At 48.4% G+C, this 12,343-nt stretch overlaps 1 protein-coding gene across 2 annotated transcripts in view; it reads left to right on the forward strand.

Annotated features, from left to right (window-relative positions):
- The window catches only part of PTPRC (protein tyrosine phosphatase receptor type C), a 494,588-nt gene that overhangs the window by 353,131 nt on the left and 129,114 nt on the right, over positions 1-12,343 (forward strand). The window lies entirely within an intron of this gene.

Consider the following 12,343-nt stretch of genomic DNA (forward strand, 5'->3'; position numbering starts at 1 on the left):
CAGGAGTGTTTGGTGGTTCTCCAGTCTTCGGCACGCGGTGCCTGAATGCCGAAAGTGGCCTGCAATTCTTCCGGACACCGACAGCATCTCTTGCATGCCCCTGTCATTTTTTAAAAAATTTTGCACCACCAAATTCAATGTATGTGCAAAACATGGGACGTGCTGGAATTTGCCCACATGTAATGCACGCACAATATTGGTGGCATTCTCCAATGTCATAAATCCCCAGGAGAGTCCAATTGGGGTAAGCTATTCTGCGATGATGTTCCTCAGTTTCCATAAGAGGTTGTCAGCTGTGTTCCTCTTACGGAAAGCGGTGATACAAAACGTAGTCTGCCTAGGAACGAGTTGACGTTTGCGAGATGCTGCTACTGGTGCCGCCACTGCTGTTCTTGCTGCGGGAGGCAATACATCTACCCAGTGGGCTGTCACAGTCATATAGTCCTGAGTCTGCCCTGCTCCACTTGTCCACATGTCCGTGGTTATGAGGACATTGAGTACAACTGCATATTTTAGGACACTGGTGACTCTTTTTCTGACGTCTGTGTACATTTTCGGTATCGCCTGCCTAGAGAAGAGGAACCTAGATGGTATTTGGTACCGGGGACACACTACCTCAAGAAATTCTCTAATTCCCTGAGAATTAATGGTGGATACCGGACACACGTTTAACACAAACACAGCTGCCAAGGCCTGAGTTATCCGCTTTGCAGCAGGATGACTGCTGTAATACAGTATTTCATCTTCCTCGCAAAGGACTGTTGGACAGTCAATTGCTTACTGGAAGTAGTACAAGTGGTCTTCCGACTTCCCCTCTGGGAAGATGATCGACTCCAAGCAGCAACAACAGCAACGCCAGCAGCAGTAGGCAGTACACTCAAGGATCCATCGGAGGAATCCCACTCAGGAGAGGACTCGTCAGACTTGCCAGTGACATGGCCTGCAGGACTATTGACATTCCTGTCTAACGAGGAAATTGACACTGAGGGAGTTGGTGATGTGGTTTTTTTCAGAAGCTTGGGTACAAGAGGAAGGGATTTAGTTGTCAGTGGACTGCTTCCACTGTCACCCAAAGTTTTTGAACTTGTCAATGACTTCTGATGAATGCGCTCCAGGTGACGTATAAGGGAGGAATGTTCCTAGGTGGTTAACGTCCTTACCCCTACTTATTACAGCTTGACAAAGGCAACACACGGATTGACACCTGTTGTCCGCATTTCTTTTCAAATAATTCCACACCGAAGAGGTGATTTTTTCTGTAATTTGACCAGGAATGTCAATGGCCATATTCATCCCACGGACAACAGGTGTCTCCCCAGGTGCCTGACTTAAACAAACCACCTCACCATTAGAATCCTCCTTGTCAATTTCCTCCTCAGCGCCAGCAACACCCATATCCTTATCCTGGTGTACTTCAACAGTGACATCTTCAATTTGACTATCAGGAAACTGGACTGCTGGTGCTCCTTCCAGCACTTGCAGGGGGCATGCAAATGGTGGAAGGCGCCACCTCTTCCCGTCCAGTGTGGGGAAGGTCAGGCATCGCAACCGACACAATTGGACTCTCCTTGGGGATTTGCGATTTAGAAGAACGCTCAGTTCTTTGCTGTGCATTTGCCAGCTTACGTCTTTTAATTTTTCTAGCGGGAGGATGAGTGCTTCCATCCTCATGTGTAGCTGAACCACTAGCCATGAACATAGGCCAGGGCCTCAGCCGTTCCTTGCCACTCTATGTCGTAAATGGCATATTGGCAAGTTTACGCTTCTCCTCAGACGCTTTTAATTTTGATTTTTTTGGTCATTTTACTGAACTTTAGTTTTTTGGATTTTACATGCTCTTTACTATGATATTGGGCATCGGCCTTGACAGACGACGTTGATGGCATTTCATCATCTCGGCCATGACTAGTGGCAGCAGCTTCAGCACGAGGTGGAAGTGGATCTTGATATTTCCCTATTTTACCCTACATATTTTTGTTCTCCATTTTTTAATGTGTGGAATTATATGCCAGTAATATATCAATAGCAATGGCCTACTGTACTGTACTATATGTATACTGCTGGTCACCAAAATGCTGCACTATCCTACTATATACTGCTCACAATAATGCAGCACAGATATGGATAGTATACTTGGCACAGAGCTGCAAGATACAGCAATGGCCTACTGTACTGTACTATATGTATACTGCTGGTCACCAAAATGCTGCACTGTCCTACTATATACTGCTCACAATAATGCAGCACAGATATGGATAGTATACTTGACACAGAGCTGCAAGATACAGCAATGGCCTACTGTACTGTACTACTATAATTATATACTGGTGGTCCCCACAATGCAGCACACTGAGCACAGATATTTGCAGCACGCTGAGCACAGATATGGAGCGTTTTCAGGCAGAGAACGTAGATATTTTCAGCACACTGAGCACAGATATTTGCAGCACACTGAGCACAGATATTTGCAGCACAGTGAGCACAGATACGGAGCTTTTCAGGGAGAGAACGCAGCCACGTCCTCTCCGTTCAATCTCCAATGCACGTGTGAAAATGGCGGCGACGCGCGGCTCTTTATATAGAATACGAATCTCGTGAGAATCCGACAGCGGGATGATGACAATCAGTCGCGTTCGGGTTAACCAAGCAAGGCAGGAAGATCTGAGGCTGCCTCAGAACCGTGTAAAATAGGTGAAGTTCGGGGGGTTCGGATCTCGGAGAACCGAACCCGCTCATCTCTAGTTTGAAGGTGGCTTCCTTAAGAGTACAAGTATCAGCATTGACTGTAGGGTTCCAAAAGAAAAATTGCCAATTTACAGGATGTGCGTACTTTTTCCAGGGAATGCTGCGCATTCAACCTCCTTTTGTTCCTCCTACAGTGCCTTGGGACTTAGGTCTAGTCCTCAAAGCCCCTCAAGTTGCTCCTTTTGAACCACTTAATAAAGTGGATCTTAAATGGTTGACAGCTAAAGTTCTCTTTCTACTGGCTATGGCGTCAGCTAGAAGAGTATCAGATTTAGGAGCGCTGTAATGTTGTTCTCCTTTTCTGTTTTTTTATCCAGATAAAGCAGTTCTCAGAACTAGGTCTGGGTATCTTCCTAAGGTGGTGTCTAAACTCAACCTTAATGAAAATGTAGTCCCGGTTTTCCAGGTATCGGGACTTTCTGCGGGAGATGCGTCACGGGACATAGTCCGTGCATTAAGGATCTATGTGGATCACACAAGTGCCATCAGAAAGACAGATTCTCTCTTCCTTTTCTACAAATTCACAAGAAAAGATGGCCTGCTACTAAATAGACGCTGGCTAGAGGGCTTCGAATGACGATTTCGGAAGCATACTCTCAAGCGCATCTCCCTGTTCCGGCTAATGTCTCTGTTCACTCTACTCGTAAGGTAGGTCCTTTATAGGCAGCACAACATGGTGCTTCAGCAGAACAGATATGTAAGGCAGCCACATAGTCTTCCATTAACACATTCATTAGACATTATGCCGTGAATACCTCTGCCTCTCATGACGCTGAATTCAGGTGAAAGGTTCTCCTGTCCAATCAGGAGCGTCCCCACCACTAAAATTGCTTTGGGAAATCCCATTGTTATCCTGTAGATAACCTGTGGACCCTGCCGGAGAAATATACATTATGGTAAGAACTTACCGTTGATAACGGTATTTCTCCTAAGTACACAGGTTCCACAGGGATCCCACCCTGACGCACCTGATTTGATGATCTTGCTACTCACTAACCCCTTCCTTCTTGTACAGAAGGGTGTGCATGTGTTCTTCTCGCCTGATTAGGGCTCTACATGATGCTCCTGCCTAGATGCTTTGGAATCCAACTGATTTGCCTGAGCCAGTGGGCGGGGATATATGGACGGGCCCGTTGCATCCTGGGAGGCCTGAAAGCTTGTGATCGTTTGGTGCCAATCCACTGTCACTCCATTATATCCCATTGTTGTCCTGTGGAACCTGTGGACTTAGGAGAAATACCATTATCAACGGTAAGGTCTTACCATAACGTATATTTTGTACCGCAAAGGTGAAGTCCAAAGTCCCTACCACTTTCTTCAGAGGTGGTCAGGGAAAATCCAAAAAACCTGCACTTGCAGGTTCCCAGGAACAGAAGCCTGGCTCTGTTTCCTCAAAATCCTCATCATGACGGTGGACCTCTCAGCCTGGAGAACAGGCAGGTGGGAGTGAGACTTAGAATTTTCAGCCACGTCTGGGTATATCCGGCCTGGATCCCCGGGTACAGGATATTGTGTCCCAGGGGTACAGACGAGAATTTCAGGAGCACCCATCTCACAGATTATTCAAATCAGGCTTACCAGCTTTGCTGATCCTACAGGGAGCCATTCAAAAATTGGAAAGGGCAAATGTTATTGTTCTGGTTCCACCTCTTCCGGAAAGCAAGGGTTACTATTCAAACCTATTTGTGGTACCAAAACCGGATGGTTCGGTCAGACCAATTTTGAACCTGAAGTCGGTAAACCCTTATTTGAGGGAATTCACATTCAAAATGGAGTCTCTGAGAGCGGTGATCTCAGTTCTGGGGGGGAGGGAATTCCTGGTATCCCTGGATATCAAGGATGCGTACCTTCACATTCCAATCTGGCCGCCTCACCAGGCTTATCTAAGATTTGCACTGCTGGACTGTCATTATCCGTTCACCAAGGTGATGGCAGAGATGATGGTGTTATTCCGCAGATGGGGAGTGAACATAATTCCATATCTGGATGATCTGCTGATAAAGGCATCGTCCAGGGAGAGGTTGTTTCAGTCCATTGCTCTCATGACTCGACTGCTCAGGGATCATGGATGGATCCTGAATCTTCCAAAGTCACATTTGGAGCCGACAAAGAGATTGTCTTTCCTGGGGATGATCCTCGACACGGAAGTGCAGAGGATGTTTCTACCAGTGGAGAAGGTGTTGGTGATACAAACAATGGTCCAGGATGTCTTGAAGCCTGCCCGGGTATTGGTACATCAATGCATTTGCCTTCTGGGGAAGATGGTGGCCTCCTACGAGGCTCTGCAATATGAAAGATTTCATGCGCGGTCCTTCCAACTGATTCTCCTGAACAAGTGGTTGGGATCTCACGTGCACATGCACCAGAGAATACGGTTATCGCCGAAAGCCAGGATTTCGCTCCTATGATGGCTACAAATGCCTCACTTTCTCGAAGGCCGCAGGTTCGGGATTCAGAACTAGAACCTTCTACCCACGGATTCAAGTCTCAGAGGATGGGGCACTGTCACCCAAGGGGAAACCTTCCAAGGAAGGTGGTCAAGTCTGGAATCCAATCTTCCAATAAACATTCTGGAACTAAGGGCTGTATACAATGGTCTTCTACAAGCGGCACATCTTCTACAAGATCAAGCCATCCAGGTGCAGTTGGACAATGTAACGACGGTGACATACATAAACTGACAGGGCGGAACGAAGAGCAGGGCTGCAATGTCGGAGGTAACGAGGATCCTCCTTTGGGCAGAAAAGCACGCAGTGGTGCTGTCTGCAGTCTTCATTCCAGGAGTGGACAACTAGGAAGCGGACTTCCACAGCATACACGATCTCCATCTGGGAGAGTTAGGTCTTCATCCAGAGGTGTTCACGGAGGTAACAAATCTTTGGGGTGTACCTCAAATAGATATGGTGGCCTCCCACCTCAACAAGAAGGTTTGGAGGCACTGTTCCAGTTCGCGGGATCCACAGGCAGTGGCGGTGGACGCCCTGGTAACTCCGTGGGTGTTCAAGTCAGTGTACGTGTTCCCTTCATCCCAATAATTTTTAAACTCATGAAGAAAGCAAGAGTTCAGGCGATCCTCATTGCTCTGGACTGGCCAAGAAGAGCGTGGTTTGCGGATCTTCTGGAGTTACTGCTGGTAGACCCGAAGCCTCTTCCTCTTTGAGAGGATCTTCTGCAACAGGGGCCGTTCGCTTATCAAGACTTACCACGGCTACATCTGTCAGCATGGAGGTTGAATGCCAGATCTTAGCTTAGAAGGGCATTCCGAACAAAGTTATTCCTACCCTGATACAGGCTAGGAAAGGAGTAATGTCAAAATATTACCATCGGATTTGGAAAAAGTACGTGTCTTGGTGTGAATCCAAGAAGTTTCCTACGGTGGAGTTTCAACTTGTACGGTTTCTCCTCTTCCTACAAGCAGGGGTGGATGTGGGCTTGCGCTTGGGCTCCATAAAAGTCCAGCTTTTGGCCTTGTTCATCTTCTTCCAGAAACAATTGGTTGCCCTCACTGAGGGTCAGACTTTCTTGAAAGGGGTTCTGCACATCCAACCTTCCTTTGTGCCTCCTACAGCACCTTGGGATATTAACGTGGTGCTGCAGTTCCTGCAATTGGATTGGATTGAGCCTTTAAAGGAGGTGGAGGTCAAGTTTCTCACTTGGAAGGCTGTCACACTTTTGGCATTGGCATCTGCTAGACATGTGTCAGAATTGGGGGCTTTGTCCTGTTAAAGCCCCTACTTAATTTTCCATGAGGATAGAGCTGAGCTCAGGATGCATTAGCAGTTTCTTCCAAAGGTTGTGTAGGCTTTTTATATCAACCAACCTATTGTGGTGCCAGTAGCTACTGACTCCTCAATTCCCTCAAAGTCCTTGGATGTTGTGAGGGCTTTGAAGATATATGTGAAGAGGACTGCGCGTCACAGGAAGTCGGACGCTCTGTTTGTCCTTTATGATCCCCACAAGGTTCAGTGTCCTGCTTCTATTATGCATGCTTATTCTTTGGCAGGCTTGCCGTGTCCAAAAAAGGCCCACTCTACTCGTAAGGAGGGTTCTTCCTGGGCGGCTGCCCTGGGTGTCTCGGCTTTACAACTTTGCCGAGCGGCTACTTGGTCAGGGTCGAACACATTTGCTAAGTTCTACAAATTTAATTCTTTGGCCTCTGAGGACCTAAAGTTTGGTCAATCAGTTCTGCAGGAGCCTCCGCGCTCTCCCTCCCATACTGGGAGCTTTGGTACATCCCCATGGTACGAATGTGGACCCCAGCATCCTATAGGCTGTAAGAGAAAATAGGATTTTAATTACCTACCGGTAAATCCTTTTCTCATAGTCCGTAGAGGATGCTGGGCGCCCACCCAGCGCTTCGTTTTCCTGCAGTAGTTACTTAGTTCAGCTTCCAATCCTGGACGATTTTTGGTCCAAATCCCGGGATCCCACTGATCCCGGGATTTGCCACTTTTGTGGCAACTGAACGTTTTCAGGGAGTGTCCGGAAAAACAAAGGCGGGCATTTTTAGGGAGGGTGTCTGACATCAACTCCAATTCAGCAGGATTCAATCGAACAGGATAAGTAAGTTCTGGGCTGCGTAGAGACTGCACAAAATCAGTTTGTACAGCTCTGCTATACATGCGATCGCACAATTGCAAAGCGAAAATACACTCCCCCTGTAGGTGGCGACTATCTGATCGCAGGACTGCAAAAATCGCTGCCCAGCAATCAGATCTGAATGACCCCCTAGGGCCCTTCTCCCCCGATCGCTCAGTGTAGATGGCCGGCCAGCTCTAGGAAGACTTCTGGTGTTTCCGAACTTCTTCCATTTACGGATGATGGAGGCCACTGTGCTCATTGGGACCTTCAAAGCAGCAGATACTTTTTTGTACCCTTCCTCAGATTTGTGCCTCGAGACAATCCTGTCTCGGAGATCTACAGACAGTTCTTTTGACTTCATGCTTGGTTTGTGCTCAGAAATGCACTGTCAAGTGTGCAACCTTATATAGACAGGTCTGTTCCTTTCCATATCATGTCCAATCAACTGAATTTACCACCGGTTGACTCCAATTAATCTGTAGTAACATCTCAAGGATGATCAGTGGAAATAGGATGCACCTGAGGTCAATTTTGAACCAGGGCCGTCTATTTGTATGGGCTCAATGGGCACTTGCCCAAGGGCCCCAGCAGTATCAGGTCACGAGTCTGATAGCTGAGGGTCCCCTCTTTCCAGGGGTACCAGATTTTCTCAGACAGATATCTCAGGATCTGTCTGACTTCGAGGATATACTCAAAAATCTAGGACTCTCCCCTTTTGGTGGACACTCGCAGCTTGTCTCTGCTATGTAAAGAACCAGAGATATTAGCCTTCATGCCACTGGTCAGAGGCGGAACTACCGGCAGTGCAGGCAGTGCACTGCACTGGGGCCCGCCTCTGTCCAGGGGCCCAAGCATGTAATGAGTCAAACTGACTCATTACATGCCGCTGTGCGCTGCAGGCAACCGCTGCCCGCAGCGCACAGCCGCCCGGAGATAGGAGCTGAGCAGCGGTACAGACGGGGGAAGGAGGAGGGAGCCGGAGGACGGAGCCGCAGCAGCGCTTTGTTACTGGTGGAGGCGCTGCTGCTGCTGCTCCTCTGCTTCCCTATAGGCTGTCTTCCGAGAACAGCCTATAGGGAAGCAGAGGGGCAGCAGCAGCAGCGCCTCCACCAGTAACAAAGCGCTGCTGCGGCTCCGTCCTCCGGCTCCCTCCTCCTCATTCTCTACTGCCCGGGAATCGTCGTCTGACGCAGCTGCACCGAGGAGCCTGAGGGTAAGTATAATTCTTCGTTCTTTCTTTCTTCTTTCTTTCTTTCTTTCTTTCTTTCTTTCTTTCTTTCTTTCTTTCTTTCTTTCTTTCTTTTTCTTTCCTTCTTTCTTTCTTGTGCCTGCCTGCCGCAATGTGTAAAAAGGGGGGACTACCTGCCGCAATGTGTAAAAAGGGGGGACTGCCTGCCGCAATGTGTAAAAAGGGGGGACTGCCTGCCGCAATGTGTAAAAAGGGGGGACTACCTGCCGCAATGTGTAAAAAGGGGGGACTGCCTGCCGCACTGTGTAAAAAGGGGGGACTGCCTGCCGCAATGTGTAAAAAGGGGGGACTACCTGCCGCAATGTGTAAAAAGGGGGGACTGCCTGCCGCACTGTGTAAAAAGGGGGGACTGCCTGCCGCACTGTGTAAAAAGGGGGGACTGCCTGCCGCAATGTGTAAAAAGGGGGGACTACCTGCCGCAATGTGTAAAAAGGGGGGACTGCCTGCCGCAATGTGTAAAAAGGGGGGACTGCCTGCCGCAATGTGTAAAAAGGGGGGACTACCTGCCGCAATGTGTAAAAAGGGGGGACTGCCTGCCGCACTGTGTAAAAAGGGGGGACTGCCTGCCGCACTGTGTAAAAAGGGGGGACTGCCTGCCGCAATGTGTAAAAAGGGGGGACTACCTGCCGCAATGTGTAAAAAGGGGGGACTGCCTGCCGCACTGTGTAAAAAGGGGGGACTACCTGCCGCAATGTGTAAAAAGGGGGGACTGCCTGCCGCAATGTGTAAAAAGGGGGGACTACCTGCCGCAATGTGTAAAAATGGGGGACTGCCTGCCGCTATGTGTAAAAAGGAGTAATCTGCCCGACGCAATGTGTAAAAATGGGGGACTGCCTGCCACTATGTGTAAAAAGGGGAATCTGCCTGCCGTAATGTGTAAAAATGGGGACGCTGTCTGCCGTAATGTGTAACAAGGGCACGCTGTCTGCCGTAATGTGTAAAAAGGGCACGCTGTCTGCCGTAATGTGTAACAAGGGCACGCGGTCTGCCGTTATGTGTAAAAAGGGGTAATCTGCCCGACGCTATGTGTAAAAATGGGGAATCTGCCTGCCGTAATGTGTAAAAAAGGGGGGCTGCCTGACGCTATGTGTAAAAATGGGGAATCTGCCTGCTGCTATGTGTAAAAAGGAGGAATCTGCCTGCCGTAATGTGTAAAAATGGGGACGCTGTCTGCCGTAATGTGTAACAAGGGCACGCTGTCTGCCGTAATGTGTAACAAGGGCACGCTGTCTACCGTAATGTGTAAAAAGGGCACGCTGTCTGCCGTAATGTGTAACAAGGGCACGCGGTCTGCCGTTATGTGTAAAAAGGGCACGCTGTCTGCCGTTATGTGTAAAAAGGGCACGCTGTCTGCTGTAATGTGTAAAAAGAGGAATCTGTTCGCTGTAAGGTGTAAAAGGGTCTCTACCTGGTGTAGTGGTGCTACTGTGCGGCGTAATTTGAATAATGGAGACTACTGTGTTGGTATTATTTTGTGGCCACACCCCTTCCCCACGAAGCCACGCCACTATGTATTTTTGCGCGCGCCTACGGCGCGCACTGCCCCCGGGGTGGACTTGGATGGGGGGGGGGCCCAAAGCATTTTGTCGCACCTGGGCCCACCGCTTGCTTGTTCCGCCACTGCCACTGGTCCCTGCTCGAACTCTACACGCCTAAAATGCAGTTTTATATATTTGTTGGTGGATTGCTTTGGCTCCTGAACGCTGATCCCCAAGTACTCAGTACTTCCTGAAAGTTTGGACTCCCTAGTGTTTGGATCCCATTGAATGCTAATAAGTCTATTTCCAGGAACTGGAGATATCTGCAGTCAAGCAAGCTGCGTTCCCACCAGAAAATGATGAATATTAAGCACAATTCAATTAGCAGAAATGACTGCTCCAGGTCCTACATGCTGAGCGGAAGATAGAACACCCTCAAAGCTGCCGCTGATAGCACCCCCACTCCTACCGCTGGAGGATGGGTAGGGGCCACTGTGCTCAGGGGCCTGCACTGCTTTTAAGTTATGTACATGTGATTTCTTAGGGCCTAATTCAGATCTGATCGCAGCAGCAAATTTGTTAGCAAATGGGCAAAACCATGGGCATTGCAGGGGTGGGGGGGGGGCAGATACAACATGTGCAAAGAGAGTTAGATTTGGGTGGGTTATATTGTTTCTGTGCAGGGTAAATAATGTCTGCTTTATTTTTACACTGCAATATACATTATATTTCAGTTTGTACACACCCCACCCAAATCTAACTCTCTCTGCACATGTTATATCTGCCCCCCTGCAGTGAACATGGTTTTACCCATTTGCTAACAAATTTGCTGCTGTGATCAGATCTGAATTAGGCCCCATGGGGGTCATTCCGAGTTGATCGTAGCTGTGCTAAATTTAGCACAGCTACGATCGTAAACTCAGACATGCGGGGGGATGCCCAGCACAGGGCTAGCCCGCCCCGCATGTCAGTGCCGCCCCCCCCCCCCCCCCGCACAAATACAAAAGCATTGCACAGAGGCGATGCCTTTGTATTTGAGGAGTAACTCCCGGCCAGCGCAGCTCCTGCGGCTGGCTGGGAGTTGCTCGTCGCTCCCGCTGGCCGCAGCAGCTACGTGAGTCGTCACGCAGCCGCCGCGGCCCACCCCCCAACGGTCCAGCCACGCCTGCATTGGCCGGACTGCTCCCCTGTCTCAGAGGCGATCGCTAGTTAACGAAAGCTGCCATGCGCCGGCGCACTGCGGCGCCGGTGCATGCGCAGTTCCGACCCGATCTCTGCACTGCGACAAACTGCATCGAGCAATCGGGTCTGAATGACCCCCCATGTGCACTACAGGGGGGAGATATAACATGTGCAGAGAGATAGATTTGGGTGGGGTGTGTTCAAACTGAAAACTTAATTGCAGTGTAAAAATAAAGCAGTCAGTATTTATCAGCACAGAAACAATATAGCCCACCCAAATCTAACTCTCTTTGCACATGTTACATCTGTACCCCCTACAGTGCACATGGTATTGCCCATTTGCTAACAAATTTGCAGCTGCGATCAGATCTGAATTATGCCCTTAGTTTTTTATTTTTAATAAATTTGCAGAAATTCCAGTTTTAAAGCAAAACGGAATTTGCTGCACTATTTAAGAAACTGTTGATAAATAAATAATAAATAATAATAATGAAAAAACTTTTTTCACATTGTCATTATGGGGTATTGTGTGTAGAATTTGGAGGGAAAAAATATATACACGTGTAGGATCCCCCTCCTTACCCACGAATCATGCATTTGCTCCTGTGCTGAGAGACAGTGGGGATGCTGAGGGTTGAGAGACACAGGGTGATGGGTGGTAGGGTGTCTAAGAGACACTAGGTGATCGGGGGCTGAGAAACACCGGATAATGGGGAGAATAAGAGACATGAGAATGGGGAGGCTGATAGACAGTAGGGGGCTGAGAGACACTGGAGAATGGGGGGTGAATAAGCCAGTCAGCAACTAGCCTGTATTGTACCTACCTTGGAGGGATAGGGGGCCCCAAAAATATGAGTGTACGGGGCCCCAAAGTTGAATTTGCCAGCCCTGGTGCTATTATGCCACTGCTTTGTATTAGCCATTTTTGAGAAGTCTATCATAAAATATACACAGCAAAATATTTTTTGTATATTTTCCATATACATAGATGATGGATGTAGTGCCGTTCCATAAATATTATGGGTAACACCATTTTAGTAGAGATACACAATATGTGCACAAATAGTATATATACAGTATCTTCAATATAACAAATTTAGCAGTCGTA

This window comes from Pseudophryne corroboree, chromosome 9 (genome assembly GCF_028390025.1).
Source record: "Pseudophryne corroboree isolate aPseCor3 chromosome 9, aPseCor3.hap2, whole genome shotgun sequence".
Taxonomy (NCBI): Eukaryota; Metazoa; Chordata; class Amphibia; order Anura; family Myobatrachidae; genus Pseudophryne; species Pseudophryne corroboree.